Source organism: Rhineura floridana, chromosome 4, assembly GCF_030035675.1.
Source record: "Rhineura floridana isolate rRhiFlo1 chromosome 4, rRhiFlo1.hap2, whole genome shotgun sequence".
In the NCBI taxonomy this organism is placed as follows: Eukaryota; Metazoa; Chordata; class Lepidosauria; order Squamata; family Rhineuridae; genus Rhineura; species Rhineura floridana.
The window spans coordinates 54,257,153-54,271,771 of NC_084483.1; the positions used below are offsets into that span (position 1 = coordinate 54,257,153).

Here is a 14,619-nt window from a genome sequence, read left to right on the forward strand (position 1 = left end):
ACTTGAAATACAGATTTCAGTTTCAAACATGACATAACAGGAAGGCTCATAGCATATTTTTCATCTGCTCAGTGAGCTTGGTTTCACAGTGTAACAGATGAACATGCTAGCAAATCAAAATTTGTCTCAAGCCCTCAGCTGTGCTTTCCCTTGTTGCTGCATCCTCCTCCTCCAACCACCACCATTCCTGGATAAAGTTAACCACTCTACAGCTAGCTTTCTGAAACAGAAATGATACAGCCTCCTCCTGTGTCAGGCACCCATCTGCAAAGCACATTAAGTTTTTCCAGCTGCAAGAAGAGGCAACACTGGTACTAAAGAGTTGAGGAGGAAGGAGAACACTGTTGAATCAAGTTAGTATTTAATTCATTAGTATGCTTACCTGTTAGATTCATTAGCAAAGAGGAACCAACTAGAAGTACTGTTTTATGTCTGCCTTCAGTGTCAGCGCGCAGGGAAAGGGCTATAGCTTAGTGATAGAAGCCATGCTATGCACGGAGCAGGTCCTAGATTCAGTTCCTAGCATCTGCAGCAGGACTGGGAAAGAATCCTGTCTGACACGCTGGGGAGCTGTTCCCAGCTGTTGTAGAAATGACTCAGTGGCATGAATCAGTGTGGTTTGTATGTGTGAATGGGGTGAGTGCTATATATGGTAGTGCCATGGTAAGAGGTAGGGTGAAAATAGTGCTCCTATCCAGGCGGTTATGGGTAGGAGACAGGTATGTTGAACAGTGGGGGTAGGGAATATGGTTGGAGAAGGGTGGACTCTGGATGGCTGCAGACCACACTTCTCTCCAAACACCAGTCCACCTTACAGGTACTTGATGGCCAGCCAATTGAGTCATTTCCCTCACTCTGAAGATGTCTTCAAAATGTGCTAGTTTTGGTTTTGGTAAATTTTATTGTTTTATCTGATATTATAAGGGTTTTTTTAGTTCCATTTTGTGCGTGTGTATTCTGTAAATTAGAACTGTCTTACATGAAATACACAAATAAATACAAGGCAGCTTCCTCTATTCCTCTGTCTTGAGATCTGCAAACTTTGTGTGTATGAGAGAAAGTCTGAGAGACAGAGTGTGGTGTGACAGAATCCTTTTCTGTCCTCTTAAAGTTGGCAACACTTTTGTTGCTGTTATTTATACAAGATGTGGGGACCCCAAATCCTGCAAATATATAGAGGACCTTTGAACATGCAGCACGTTGTGTTGCTTATTAGAGGGAAATGAGGGGGTGAAAAGCTTGGAGGTTGAGTCATCATACAAAGGCTTGCAGCAGGGAGCGATACACAACATGCTACCACACTGTTCAGAAAGCTGTAACCAATGGGACACTCAACGTTGCCCTTTTGTCCCTGCTGCTTGGTGAGGCTTTATATGGCACATAGGTATATGTGGCAAACCCTTCCCTCCAACCCTGGACACCTGTGCTACATCCTCACATAGTTTTGAAATACTCTTACTTTGCCTCCATGTGATGCCCATAGATCTGGAAACAAAAACAACACATATATGGTCCCTGTGACAGAGAATATCAAAGGCTTTCTTTGCTGATCTCTTTTACTTGTGAGGAGTCAGTCTATCCTGCCTCATTAGTGCTGGTGTGCAATGGAGGCTGATCTATTAGGGTGAGTGGGGCACTGTCCCACCAACCTTAGTCTGCCGCCAGCCAGTCCCCACTTGCCTGTCTTCTTATTTACAGGGGATGGCTCTGCTTGTCATTGGCTCTGGCTCTGCCTACTTGCCTTCTGCTCTACCAGTCCCAACAGGCACCAGCCACTACTGCTCGTGTGTATGCTGCATACACAGCTATGAAGTGAGCCACCTTCTTCATATATGTCCATGCAGTTTCTCAGTTGTGAAAACAGAAATCTAACTTTATTTTCTAGGTAGCAAAATATCTACTGGAAAATTTGGAAGAGGAAAAAAGAGGGAAGTGCTTTCCCAAAGCAACATCTGTGGAAAACCAAAAAAAAAAAAAAAGTTGTGGGTTTTTTTGCTTTTTTTAATGCTTGAATTGATCAAGATCTAAACATCAGATTTTTCAAGAAGAGCTTCTTTATTATCAAAAGACTTAATTGTGTTAGAACACATGTTGATTAATGTTCATACATATTTAGATAAATTGTCATTGCATTATTAGGATAAAAATATTAATAGCATTTGAATTCAGTAAAGTATAATACAGAGACTATTAACTAAGTTTTGCGATTTGTACCCTTACACATAATTTAAAGCATTATTTGAACACCAGAGGGCTCTGTTATTCTTCCAGTTAATGAGGCCCTCCATCTCTTGCTATTGTGTGACTATAATCAACTTGAGCTTTCTCCCTCAAGAGTAAGAAATGCTTAAGTAGACATATATTGAAAATTGCAAGGAAAACTCTGTGAATTGGTTGTGGATCTAAACAAACTAATATGTGTTAAACATATTTCCCAAGTTATTTTCTATAACCAGACCAAAATGAAGTACTACCATTCCCCCCTCCCCTATGTCATACAGGATTTTGAAAGAGACCATTTTAAAACTGCCTAAGAATCATCCCTCCAGTTGGGTTCATGACAAAGGGCAATGTACTTCCATCCTTTGCTACACAAGCATCTCAATATTATTCCATATCCATAGAAACAGAAGCCAAGGCCCAGTTCAGAAAGGCACCTGGTTCTCCTACATAACACAAAATAAAATAAAACAAAAATCTAATAGATTTTCCATGGGAAAGTTGAAGACATTCAGCCTAATCTGTGTATCCTATTGTGATCTATTGTGCAGCACAATCCTGTGTCTACTTAGAATTAAACCCAATTGAATTCAATGGGACTTACTCTGAGGTAAGCGAGTATAGGATTGCCAGTGGGATCTATGTGTTTTTAATTAGCATGTTCCATTTTTTTGTAGGTAACTAGAGATGCAAGTGTCTCATGCCCATTACTTACACTCAAGTATTACCCTAGAATGCATATTTATATATTTATATTTATAATGTATCTTTCCCTGTCCCACCCTTTATGGTAGTATCCCATCTCTGTCCCATCCCGTTATGGTAGTAGACACAGTTGCTCAAATTCCCCTTTTAATCTATTAATTTCAAATGCATACAAAGCTGGTTTTAAATAGTTCATGTCAGCTGGAACTCCCAGATGGCTTTTATATTCATTCCAAACTTCAAAGACAAAATGACAGAGAGGGAAAAGGCAATGTAATGCTATGAGAAACCACTAAGTAACTCAAATGTATCTGTGTTTCAAGACGAAAGGCATTCAAGCCCCGTCATTCTCCCAGAAAAGAAAAGTGGCAAAGGGGACTTGACAAATTGCTGATCTATCATCATCCTGTCAGAAAACTAAAAAGTGTTCACTGCAGCCTGGAGGAAGCAATTCATTCTGCTACTTGGATTTTAGGCAAGCAAGCAGGAAAACAATTTGTTTATCACCAATATATTACCCAGTAGATTAAGCTGAGAAAGGAAGAAGGAGCTGAAGAATTTAAACGAATAAAGTCTGGTAGTGTTTTAATTTGTGAACAGTAGAGATATTTTTTCTTTATAAAACAAAATTTCTTGAGATATGAGTGAATCCGGTTTTTAGATAACTATACTATATACTAGACAACTTTTTTTTTCAGAGAATTGAAACACACAGTGAATTCCAGGACCATAAAACTTGTCCAAAATATTTTTGCCAAGTAACCTCTGTCACAACCTCTGTCCAGCCATTCTAGTTCTGGATCCCTCTGAAGAACAGACAGATAATCTTGTTGAAATGTCCAAAATTGTATAGTTCCCTTTTCTGTTTGCATCTGTTGCTGAACTTTTAAAGCAACTCTATAAAACTCCTGTTGTTGCTATTTCTTGGGGATTATAGCTTCATTTTTATTCCTTCCCGTGAGATTTTATTTCTTGACATACCATGTACCTGCTGGAATACATGACACCCTTATTTTCCCTCTCCCTTTGTATAGCTATTTTGTGCTTTTTTCTTGCAAAAAATGAAAATTATGTAGGGCTGTACCAAAACTCCATTGGCTTTGTTAGAAGGAAGCATTTTTTAATGGAAAGCTTAAGTCCATTTTGGGGGGGCTTTGATTAGGGATGGGATCTGTTGCAAAAGCATTCCATCTACCTAAGAGGCTGCTAACTATTTGAGTTCATTGTCTGATAGCTGCTGCTTTTACCAATCCATTTTTCCCCTCACATAACATATTGATAATATTGATATTTTGAAAGGAAATATCAATAAAATTGTTATTATTATTTATATTTTACAGGCAGATTTTGTATTAAAAAGTCCATTTTCAAAAATAGCCATTGAAAAGTACAACATAAAAGTTCGATCCACAACAATAAGAGGATAAGTGAATTAATGGACAATTCAGTACCAAATCCAAATTGGGTGGAATTCTAGTACATCCCTAGTTTTGGTGTACCTGACTTGACACGGTTTCTGCAGTTTTAGGGCTTTCAGTGATTGCCACCAGACTCTGTTCCCACATTTGTCATAATCCTTTTCTTTCTAAATGAGATTACATCATAAGCTTCTCCTACTCCACTATGTTATCTATTTTATCTGAGCCTACAACCGCTACAGACGATGAAGTAAAACATCTCTAGATCCTTGTTCTTTGATGTCTTTTTGCCATAAATACTATGAGGAGTACTCAATCAATGCATTATATATGATAAGTAGGTGTAAAATAGCAAAAAGGAAAAAGGTTGGGAGGAGGAAAATGTTCAAAAGTGGGAACACAAGATTTTAAATTGCCTAGTAAATCAACTTAAGAATGGTCTTGGGAACAGTGAAGCAAGATGGCTGCTGTTGTGCACTCATCAGAATGCCTGAAAGAACTCCTCCGTCGCCAGAAGGGTGTCAACATCGGTGGCTACATCACTCTCTGTGGAGAAGGACTTGGGGAAGGGTCATCTCCATAAAGATGCCCCAGTGGTGTAACTTTCTCCTCTTGGAGACATAGATGGTTATACAATGATGGGGCTCTATTGTAATTAGCTCTCTCTCTCTCTCTCTCTCTCTCTCTCTTTCTCTCTCTCACTCTCTCACTCACTCACTCACTCAAAAGAGAGAGAGAGAGAAGGCGGCAATGGTAAACCACCTCTGAATACCTCTTACCATGAAAACCTTATGAATACATCCAAAAGATTCATAGGGTCTCCATAAGCTGTAATCGACGAAGGCATGCAGACTAGTCCCCTAGTTATTGAGAAGCTCTGCCTCACTGTCGCTTAAATATTACACTTGCATCTTTGAGCTCAATCAAAACTCCGACTGCCATTTGGTGGGGCTGTATGGAACAGTGGGGCCATTGCAGTATCTACAGCCCCACAGCACACAGCAGCCAGGGTGGGGGAAGATGAAGATTGCTGCATCAAGTTGGAACTGGTGCAATTAAGGTCCCAATGCTGTTGTGTGACAGCAGCGAAACCAGCTTTCAATCCAATAGATCCTGGGGCAGCTTGTAATCGTTGGGGCTCTCAGGGGGTCTTAGACCCCTTACCTTTTGGGGAGCAGGGTCACTATGTCTCCAGTATCCTACAAGCTAATCAGTATGAAGAGGGAGGGTGTTATTCACTGTAAAGAGTCTTGTAACATGCTTTCCTGTCCTTTTCTGCTAACTGGAGCCAATCAGAGTGAAAGGAGGTGACACAGCCACTGAGAAGACTCTTCTCAGTAGCTAATGCTCTCCCCCTTTCATGCTAATTGGCTCTTAGGGACATCTGTTGTTGTGGGAGAAGGCATCAACAAGGATCTCATTCTCAACCCAGCAGCAAAAAAGGGTGGTGGTTGCTGTGACTGTCATGAAGAGACCCTGCACTTCTGAATTTGTCATTACACTACTGTCCTGGGGTGTCAGTGTCATGGCCACACCCTGCCAACACTCCACCTTTAGCAGAAGGAGAATTGGTTTCCCTTTTCTTCCACCACCCTCTATAAGAAAGCTGCTATTACGGACTCTGCCTATTTCCCCCAGGCCTTGTTATAAACATCCAGGTTTCCAGTCAAGCCTCAACACCCCCCCCATGTATCTTTATGACTCTCAGAGATAACAGCCCTGGATTCGTCCTCTGTAACCTGCTACAGTTACTTTCTCAGGTATTTCGAGGCCACCATTGATACTGTTTCTCCCTTTTTATGTTTTGCCACACTTGTATTCTTGTAATAGGTGGCCAAGAACCAGGTGTGTTTAAATAGAACAAATAAGTTTATTTGTTTAATAGATGTTTCTTAAGCAAGATTGTTTGTGTTTCAAGTACTCAAGCATGTGCTTTCCAAATATGTTCTTTACTTATATAGTTCCAACAGTCTTCACTGTATTGTCAATTAATATTAACCTGTCTATATAAGCCTCAACAACCTCCTCACACCCCCACACACCCTCCAGCCCTCTCTCTCGAAACATCAATCTCCCTCTCCAACTTCAACCCCTATCCAACTGTCGACTGTCAAGCCTTTCAAATATATATCAGCCATTCCACATTCATCCAGCCAATCACACACATCATACACTAACATTCCCCCTCCTAACTCTCACTACTTACCATACTCAGCCTCACTTACCATAAACATTGAAATAAATCCACAACAATTATTTACACAGAAATATGGAACATCACAGAAAGCCCCTCCCATTCTCATCACCAGATTGCCCCATTCCAAGGCCTCATGCTGGCTGCCACTGGTGGGCATCCCACCAGTGACACATTCACACATCTGCACATTTGGCAGCATCACTCCTTGAGTGGTTGCCAACAGAAGGCCAGCTTAGCCAGCAGAACTGGGCAGGGGGGCATATCCACCCAAACCAAAGGCACAATGCGGGGGGGGGAGTTGGATTGCTCTGTTAACTCAGGAAAGTACCCAAAGCAAATCATAGGCATACAAGGCAAGAAAGTTTCAGGGTTTGAAGGGCTTGCTGACTCTGCTTACATTAATCCACAATAAGGGAATCTCATCAGTTATGCGTATTGGTATGAGTCCTCCAGAAAATGCAAATGCCTTCCTTGCTGTCATCTGTGGCACACTCTGATTTGGTTTACTTTCAGCTGTGATGCACAGAGCATACCTATTTCCTTCTTCACAAAAATAGTTCCAAAGAAACCCATGAGGACTCTACCCTCAGCCTCCCATCATTGCTTTTTCCTGGATGTTTGTAGTAGGGATAGACAAGAAATTTGTTCAAGTTGCACTTTGAAGCAAACTGTGTCTGTAGATCTATCTATCTATCTATATTAAAAATATTCTTTTTAATGTTCTAAATGTCTTGTCTCTTTCCCCCCTCGTATAAGCATAATTTTCAAGGTAACTCTAATCAGAATTTTACATTTGTAAACTATCCTAATATCTTCATTTTTGCAAAGCTGTTTGCCCTAATATAATGCATTTTTGAATGCTACTTTCACAAATATATGTATTTTTATACACACTTTACCCTAGTATATGGATTTTTTTACACATTTCTTGCCTGTAGAACTGGACTGTAAAAACCGGTGAAGTATACATTTCAAAAGGTGACTGTGTTTTGGTTTGCAGGTTGTTTTGGAAAGTGTGAATTAGGTAGGCTTGCTTTTAAATGCAGACAGAATTTCATTCCTTCCCCATCCCTTGTAGTAGCCTGCTAAAGGTGTGGTGAATTGAAGCTTGGGCATGAAGTAAAGCAAGCACATGGCTGCTTCACCATATGCTTGGTGTGACTAGAATTACCCCCCCCTTTACCATGTTGATAAAGTTCACATGGATTGACGTAGTTGTCTCCTGGTTAAAGCTACTGCAGTGGAAAATCAGTAGATGCATTACAATCCCAGGTCTGATGTGAAGTTGCTCTGTAGTCTCAAGTAATTCATATTCACAGCAGCCTAATCTTTAAGAAACACAGCCACAGCAAGACTCAAATTTATACCCATTCATAACATTCTACCACTTCTACCTTCTCTTCAATGTCGTATCTATTTAGAGAACTGCATCAAGTCAGTGATTTTTTTTAATCTTCACCTGTATATACAACTGTGCCTAATGCATCATCTTGTTAGGTAACTTGAGGACAATTGTAAATATTAAGGAGGCACCTTCTAGTCTGTGTGATGGATGTTAATTATATACAAATGTAGACTAAAGAAAATGAAAATCAATGAGCAGCACAGGAGTAAGACATGATTTAAAAAAAAATCCAGGAGGAAAAGTTGCTATGGAAACAACCCATGATAGAATTTTGGTAGTTTTTATTTTGTAGCCATGTCATATAGCCGTTGCTAGGTTTTTATACTTGAATAAATTAATCCTCCTAAAACCTTTCATAGATTGTGTTTTCATTTCATTTATTCAAACAGAGATAGTACATTAAGAGTCTTGTGGATTCGTGTTCTAAATAAATGACATTTTTTCTAAGAGCAAATGCACAGAAAACAACAGCTGCCTTAAAGAAGCAAAGGGGGACATGGGAAAACAAAGATACAGGAACATTGTCCTTGTGCAGTATGTAAATAGTGTTTCAGATTCACACATCTGGAACGAGAAAGAATGAACAGAAGTGAAAGTATGTATCTATTCTACCTGCAAGACACAGAAGAATGAAAAAGGTCAGTGGAAAAGAACATCCACAAATACCACGTCAAGTTGGCTTTAAAAAGATAAACCTAAGTTATATGTAAGTGCTGAAGGTTAATCATATCAAGCAATGTATCTGATATGAGACCAGACAGCAGGGGGTAAGTGGGTGGGTACTGCATCTGCAGTACTATGTTAGCAGCAGCAAAGTCTCTTGCAAATAATATTGTATTCATCCATCAAATGTGTGTGTGCTTGTGCAGGGGGAGAACAGCAGACTTTCTTCACCAATGGGAGCAGCATGGAAAGGACAACCATGAAAGTTACATCTTTAGCCAATGGCTTACAGCAAAAGAATGAAAGGGCTGGTCGTGTAAAGAGAAAACACTCTTCAGTAAGCAACACAAAATGAAAAAAAAGTTAGAAAAACCCAAGGACAAAGAACTCAGCAGCAGAGCTCAGATGAGACTGCAGATAAGTAGTAAAATGCATTGAAGGGTGACAACCAGTAACAGATAAAACAAGGTCTCTTACAAGTAATCTTCTATACACAAGTTCATTCAGTGTGAAGAATCAAGAGAAGCACAAATTCTTAGGCAGGCACCCACAGAAGCAAAGGGATTTCAAAAAATACTAGGAGAAAGAAGGATTTCCCAATATTCAGTCTTGTATAACAATAGTTAGCATGTCTGAAAGTCTGTATGTATGTCTGCCATCTCCTCCTGATCCACTGCGAGGGGGCACCATTCAGAAGCTGAAGAAAATAAGACTATATTCAGGAAACCTGAGAGAAAGTCACCATCCCCAATTAGGGATGCAGAAGACATTTGATTCAGTTTGCATTTAAAGCCAAACCTCTCAGATTTGCACTTTCCGAAACAATATGAGAACCAAAAACACAGCCAACCTTTGAAATTCACATGAATCTAAATTTTGGAATTCTGTTCTCCAAGCAAAGAATGTTTACAAAAATGCATATATTAGGGGAAAGTGTGCATAAAAATGAATATATGAGTGAATATAACATAAACATGCATTATATTCGCAGAAATCGCTGCAAAAATGTGTATGTTGGTCAAAACAAAATACAAAAATGTGTGTATTAGGATAAATTTGCACTAAAATGCTGAAGAATTTCCATGTGGATTTTCTTTTTTAAAAAATTCATAAATGGCTGCAAAAATGTGGAGAACTGAATTTCAGATTGCAAAAATGAGAAGCTGAGAGAACCAAAATTGGCAGTTTCTTCCATTCCTAGCCCCAATGCCCCTCCTTTCTGGAAACGGTAGAGAGGAAAGGCACTCCCCTTTCTTTCTTTTTTTTCATTAATTTTTTTCTTCAAAGTTTCAAAAAACGAAACAAAACAAAACAAAAACAAATTAATAACTAATACAATAAAATAAAATGTAGACTTCCGATTTGTCGCAGATCAGTTATAGGTCTATAATATATAACAAACCTGTCTCTTAATATATTACAAAATCACTTTCCTCCAGTAGTTATCTTAATTAATCATCAAATCTCATTAACATCACTTTATTCTTTCTGCAAAAAGTCAAAGAGAGGTTTCCAGTGGTTGAGAAATATATTCATCGATTTTTCTCCAAATAAACATGTCGATTAATCCATCTCATCAAGTCTGCTAGGTCCAGTAATTTCAATAGCCATTCTTCCATTATCAGTGTTAATTCCATCTTCCATCCTTGCATCCATAATAATCTTGCTGTCATAGGCATAGTCATATAATAAGAGTCTGATGGGAATTTCCTTCCTCACAAATATTTCCTTGCCATCAATTCTGAATGTGTTACTGAAATGTTGTTGTAAAGTCATATCTCTGTTCCTCTTTTTTACGAAATGCACTAGCACATCTCTTGAGAGTTTTTCCATTGTCACATATCTGTAATTAATTCTATAATTTTTCTCTATTTCAAGCTCCATCACATCATTCCAGTCCAGAAATTTTTTTGAAACATTGATAGCTTTGTCTCTGATATCTTCATCAATTTCTTCAGGAACAACGCTGAATTCCAAACAGTAATCTTTATCTCTAAGGTCCATAAACTCCAAATCTTTTTCCAGTTCCACATTTGATATATCTGTTCCAATCTCCAGGACTTGCATCTTCCCTTTAATTTTTCTTTCTTCTTCTATTGCTTGTCTAGTTATATGTTTGATCTCATCAACCTCCTCTCTCATAAAATCCCCTATTTCTTTCAGCTCCTGCTTCATTTTGCCAAATTCAATTTTCATCTCTTGTTTGCCATGTCTAAGTTCTTGTTTCGTTATCTCAATCTCATCCATTATTTTCTGAAACATATTTACTTCCAGGGTCTCAGCCACTTTCTTAATTGTCATTTTTAAATCCAAGAAGAAAAAAAACCCTTCAATTTCCAATATAGCACTATTCCCAAGCAAAGAGCAATTTATTTCTTTTTCCAGCAACAAAGGAGTTAATATTCCAAACCTGATGACATCATAATGTAGACAGCACAAACTGCCTTATCTCTTATGTGTCCAAGAATGCAAAACAAATTTAGTTCACAGCATCCAAATAGTTAGTGGCATAAAGAACAAGCAGATTCATCAAAATGAAGTAGACCAGAAAAAATAGTCCCAGACATATCATACTCAAAAGTTCATATAAATCAAAATTTTTCTCCTCAGATTAGATATCTCTCATCCGTTTGTATCTTTATAATTCTCAATTCCAGGCCAGCTTTTTGCAATAAAAACAAAGATAAGCTATTTCGATTTCCTTCCGCCTTAATTCCGTGTATAAAAGAGAAAAGTTATAACTCACCCAGGGATTCTTTACTGCTGATTCTTTTAACAAATCTCTTTTACTGCAACAATTTAAGCCAAATGATAAGGATAGAAAGAAGAATGCTTGCCTGTTAAAATCTGTTTTTCTTTGAAGAAAAGAAAAACATCTCGCTTAATCAGTTTGAGCTTGCTTGAAATTCCTTGGCTCCGTCCGACGTTGCTGGCTGGTCCTTCGTTCATAGGCAATCCTATTGAATTCAAGTCCCCCAACAAACACAACGAAGCTTGTGGATGATCTCTTCGTTTCTCCCTTGCCTGGGAGAAAGTTTTTACCAGTCAAAAAAAAACTTTTGACTGGTTTTAAAACTGAAAAAGCTTTCTCTGAGACGAGAGGTCGTCTCAGAGGCAGGCACAAGTGAAGCAATCCTTCCCGGAAGTCGAAAGGCACTCCCCTTTCTGAACACACATATTCAATCTGTACACCTGTCTGGAGAACATGGCAGACTTGGGGGAAAACTGGAGCACAACATGGCATATATCATGCACCTGGAAGAAACAGGCAATACAGAGCCATACAAGAATAAAAGATGCTGTACCCAAATGGGTAAAATGGATAAGCTAGAGGAGCAAATGCTAAGCCATTCTCAGACCTGAGACAAGTGACAATTATGGATGTTGTTATAAACCTGAATGCCTTCACAAAACTCTGGCTTGCTAGCCCTACAGATGAGTCACAGTGTGGCTCAATGTGTGAGTATGTTGGGCGGGTGAGTGGATGAATGGGAGAGTTGGAGCTGTCTTCTCTGGGACTCTTGAGGCCTATCCCTATGCCACTTAATGGAAATGCACAGTAACCAACACAGTCCCTAGGTGTTGAAGGAAGATATTTTAAAGAATGTTGTAAAGTGCAAGGACACAGGAGGATCAAACCAAGGTTATAAAGCTACCCCGACACCCATCAAGCTTTCCACTTGCCTAGTTTGAAGTTTGGAGGCACTAATGCAGTACTAAGGAAAGTTACTTGCTCAGTGCACAGTGAGAGATCAGGGAAGTGAAACACAGTAACAAGCAGCCATGCACAGATTAGGCATGCACAGATGTCAATACAGTATAGTGCAGGGGTGACCAATCTGTGACCCCCAGCCTAATTTCATTTGAGCAGTAAGGAAAGAAAAAACGCCAGAAAGGTGGTGGTAAAAAGGAGGCATTTTGGACTCTGGCCTTTCCCGCTATTGACTTCAGCCCCACCCACAATGAACATCTATCTGGACAGATTATCTGACACCCTTATCAGACCCTACGATTAGCAGCGACGCTTTGGTGGTGCCACCACCAGGGGTTCCCCTGTTGGCACTGACCCGTGAAGGGCCTTTTTAGTGCTGGATCTCTGTTTTAGAATGCCCTCCCCAGTGAGGTGTGTCTGTCTCCATCGCTAGTGACTTTCAGGAGGAACTTGAAACCATTCCTGTTTCCCCAGGCATTTGATGGTTGAAGGGGACTGTTCCTGACAACCTGAAGATCACTAATGAAAGAATGTTTTTAGTTGTGACTGTGTTTTAAAATGTTTTTAACTGTTTTTAGAATGTTTTTCTTTTTCTTGTTTTCCAATTGTTTTTGTTGATATGTTTGCTACCCTGGGCTCCTTTGGTTGGAAGGATGGGATATAAATTATAACAACAATTATTGTTACATATTATATCTATATTGTACCCTACCCTGGGGTCATTTTTTTTAAATGAAGATTGGGCTAGAAATCTTGTAAAATCTTGTAAATCTTGAGAGCCAGTGTGTGATGTTGTGGTTAGAGAGTCGGACCTGGGAGCTCAAATTTCCACTTAGCCATGAAGCTCAGTGGGTAACCTTGGGCCAGTTGCTGTCTCTTGGCTTAACCTGCCTCACAGGATTGCTGTGAGGACAAAATTAGGATGGGATGAACCATGTTTGAGCTCTTTGGGGAACAGGTGGGTTATCAATAAAATAACAAAATAATTAATCATTATCTATTTTGTTTGTATATTATAGAGTCCCAGTTCAAATCCACACTTATCCATGACATTCACAGTCAATCTAACCTAATGATTATGATAAAATGGGGTGGATCACAGAATCATGCATGCTGCTGTCCTGCATGCTGTAGGAAAGATGGAAAAGAAATGGAAGAAATAAAATCCTAAAATGTGGAGGACTGAGTGTTGCTCTCTAGGCTGTATTCTCAGTTGCATGAGTTGACAAATATGGGTGCTATTGTGCAAGCAAGCCAATGTGAAGAGTGTTCCCTGAAAGTTGAAAACCTGAAAAACATTGTACTACTGCTTTACCCTGTGCATCTTCTACTGGGACTATAGTTATCCTAATATGCATATTATGAATGCTGTTTGCAAGAACCTCGGAAAGCTATTTGCCAGAATCCCATTCTCATCATCCTCTCGAGCTCTTACTCTGTCTAAGGGAGATGAGAAAATTAATATTAAAAGGAGTCCTTGGCTATACCCAGGCACTAATCTTCTATGAAGTGTATCACACATTAGATGACAGATAGCCAAAAGAAACAATTTGAGATGTAATAGCATGTGCAGGAAATCAGAAGGGTGTGAAAAGTAAATGAAGCTTTCAAACAGAAGACTTCAAATGTATATATAGGAAATTGCAGCACATCCCAAAAGAAATGTAGATTGAAACACAGTGCAATGCAGATTAATGTTTCTGCCATTATCTAATGTAAAAGAGTTCCCTACGGTATCCCAACACTGAGTTACCTCAGGAAGGGGCATCACAAAATAATTATTCAAAAGCAAAGGTTCCCCCTCCCCCCAGTCCCATGGCATATTCCCATAAACACCTATTCTATGCTTATTTGCACCAGGGATGGGAAGAGCCAGTGTGGTGTAGTGGTTAAGGTGTTGGACTACAAGCTGGGAGACCAGGGTTCAAATCCCCACACAGCCATGAAGCTCACTGGGTGACCTTGGGGCAGTCACTGCCTCTCAGCCTCAGAGGGAAGCAATGGTAACCCCCTCTGAATACCACTTACCATGAAAACCCTATTCATAGGGTCGCCATAAGTTGGGATCAACTTGAAGGCAGTCCATTTCCATTTTCATCAGGGATGGGGAACCTCTGGCACTCCAGTTGTTGGTGAACTACAATTCCCATCAGCCACAGCCAGTATGCCCAGTGATCCGAGATAGTGGGAACTGTAGTTCAGCAACATCTGGTGGGCCAGTGGTTTCCCACCCGTCTCCTATCCAGACCTCTTTCCTTTGCAGCTTTTATAAAAAGCTAGACAAGCACATGAATACAAT

The 14,619-nt window shown here is 39.6% G+C and overlaps 1 long non-coding RNA gene across 1 annotated transcript; it reads left to right on the forward strand.

Annotated features, from left to right (window-relative positions):
- The first annotated feature begins 235 nt into the window (after positions 1 to 235).
- LOC133383075 (uncharacterized) lies at positions 236 to 13,497 on the forward strand. Its single transcript, XR_009762164.1, has 3 exons — positions 236 to 353; positions 8,815 to 8,945; positions 13,340 to 13,497. It is a non-coding gene; the product is annotated as an uncharacterized LOC133383075 (long non-coding RNA).
- The last annotated feature ends 1,122 nt before the right edge of the window (positions 13,498 to 14,619 follow it).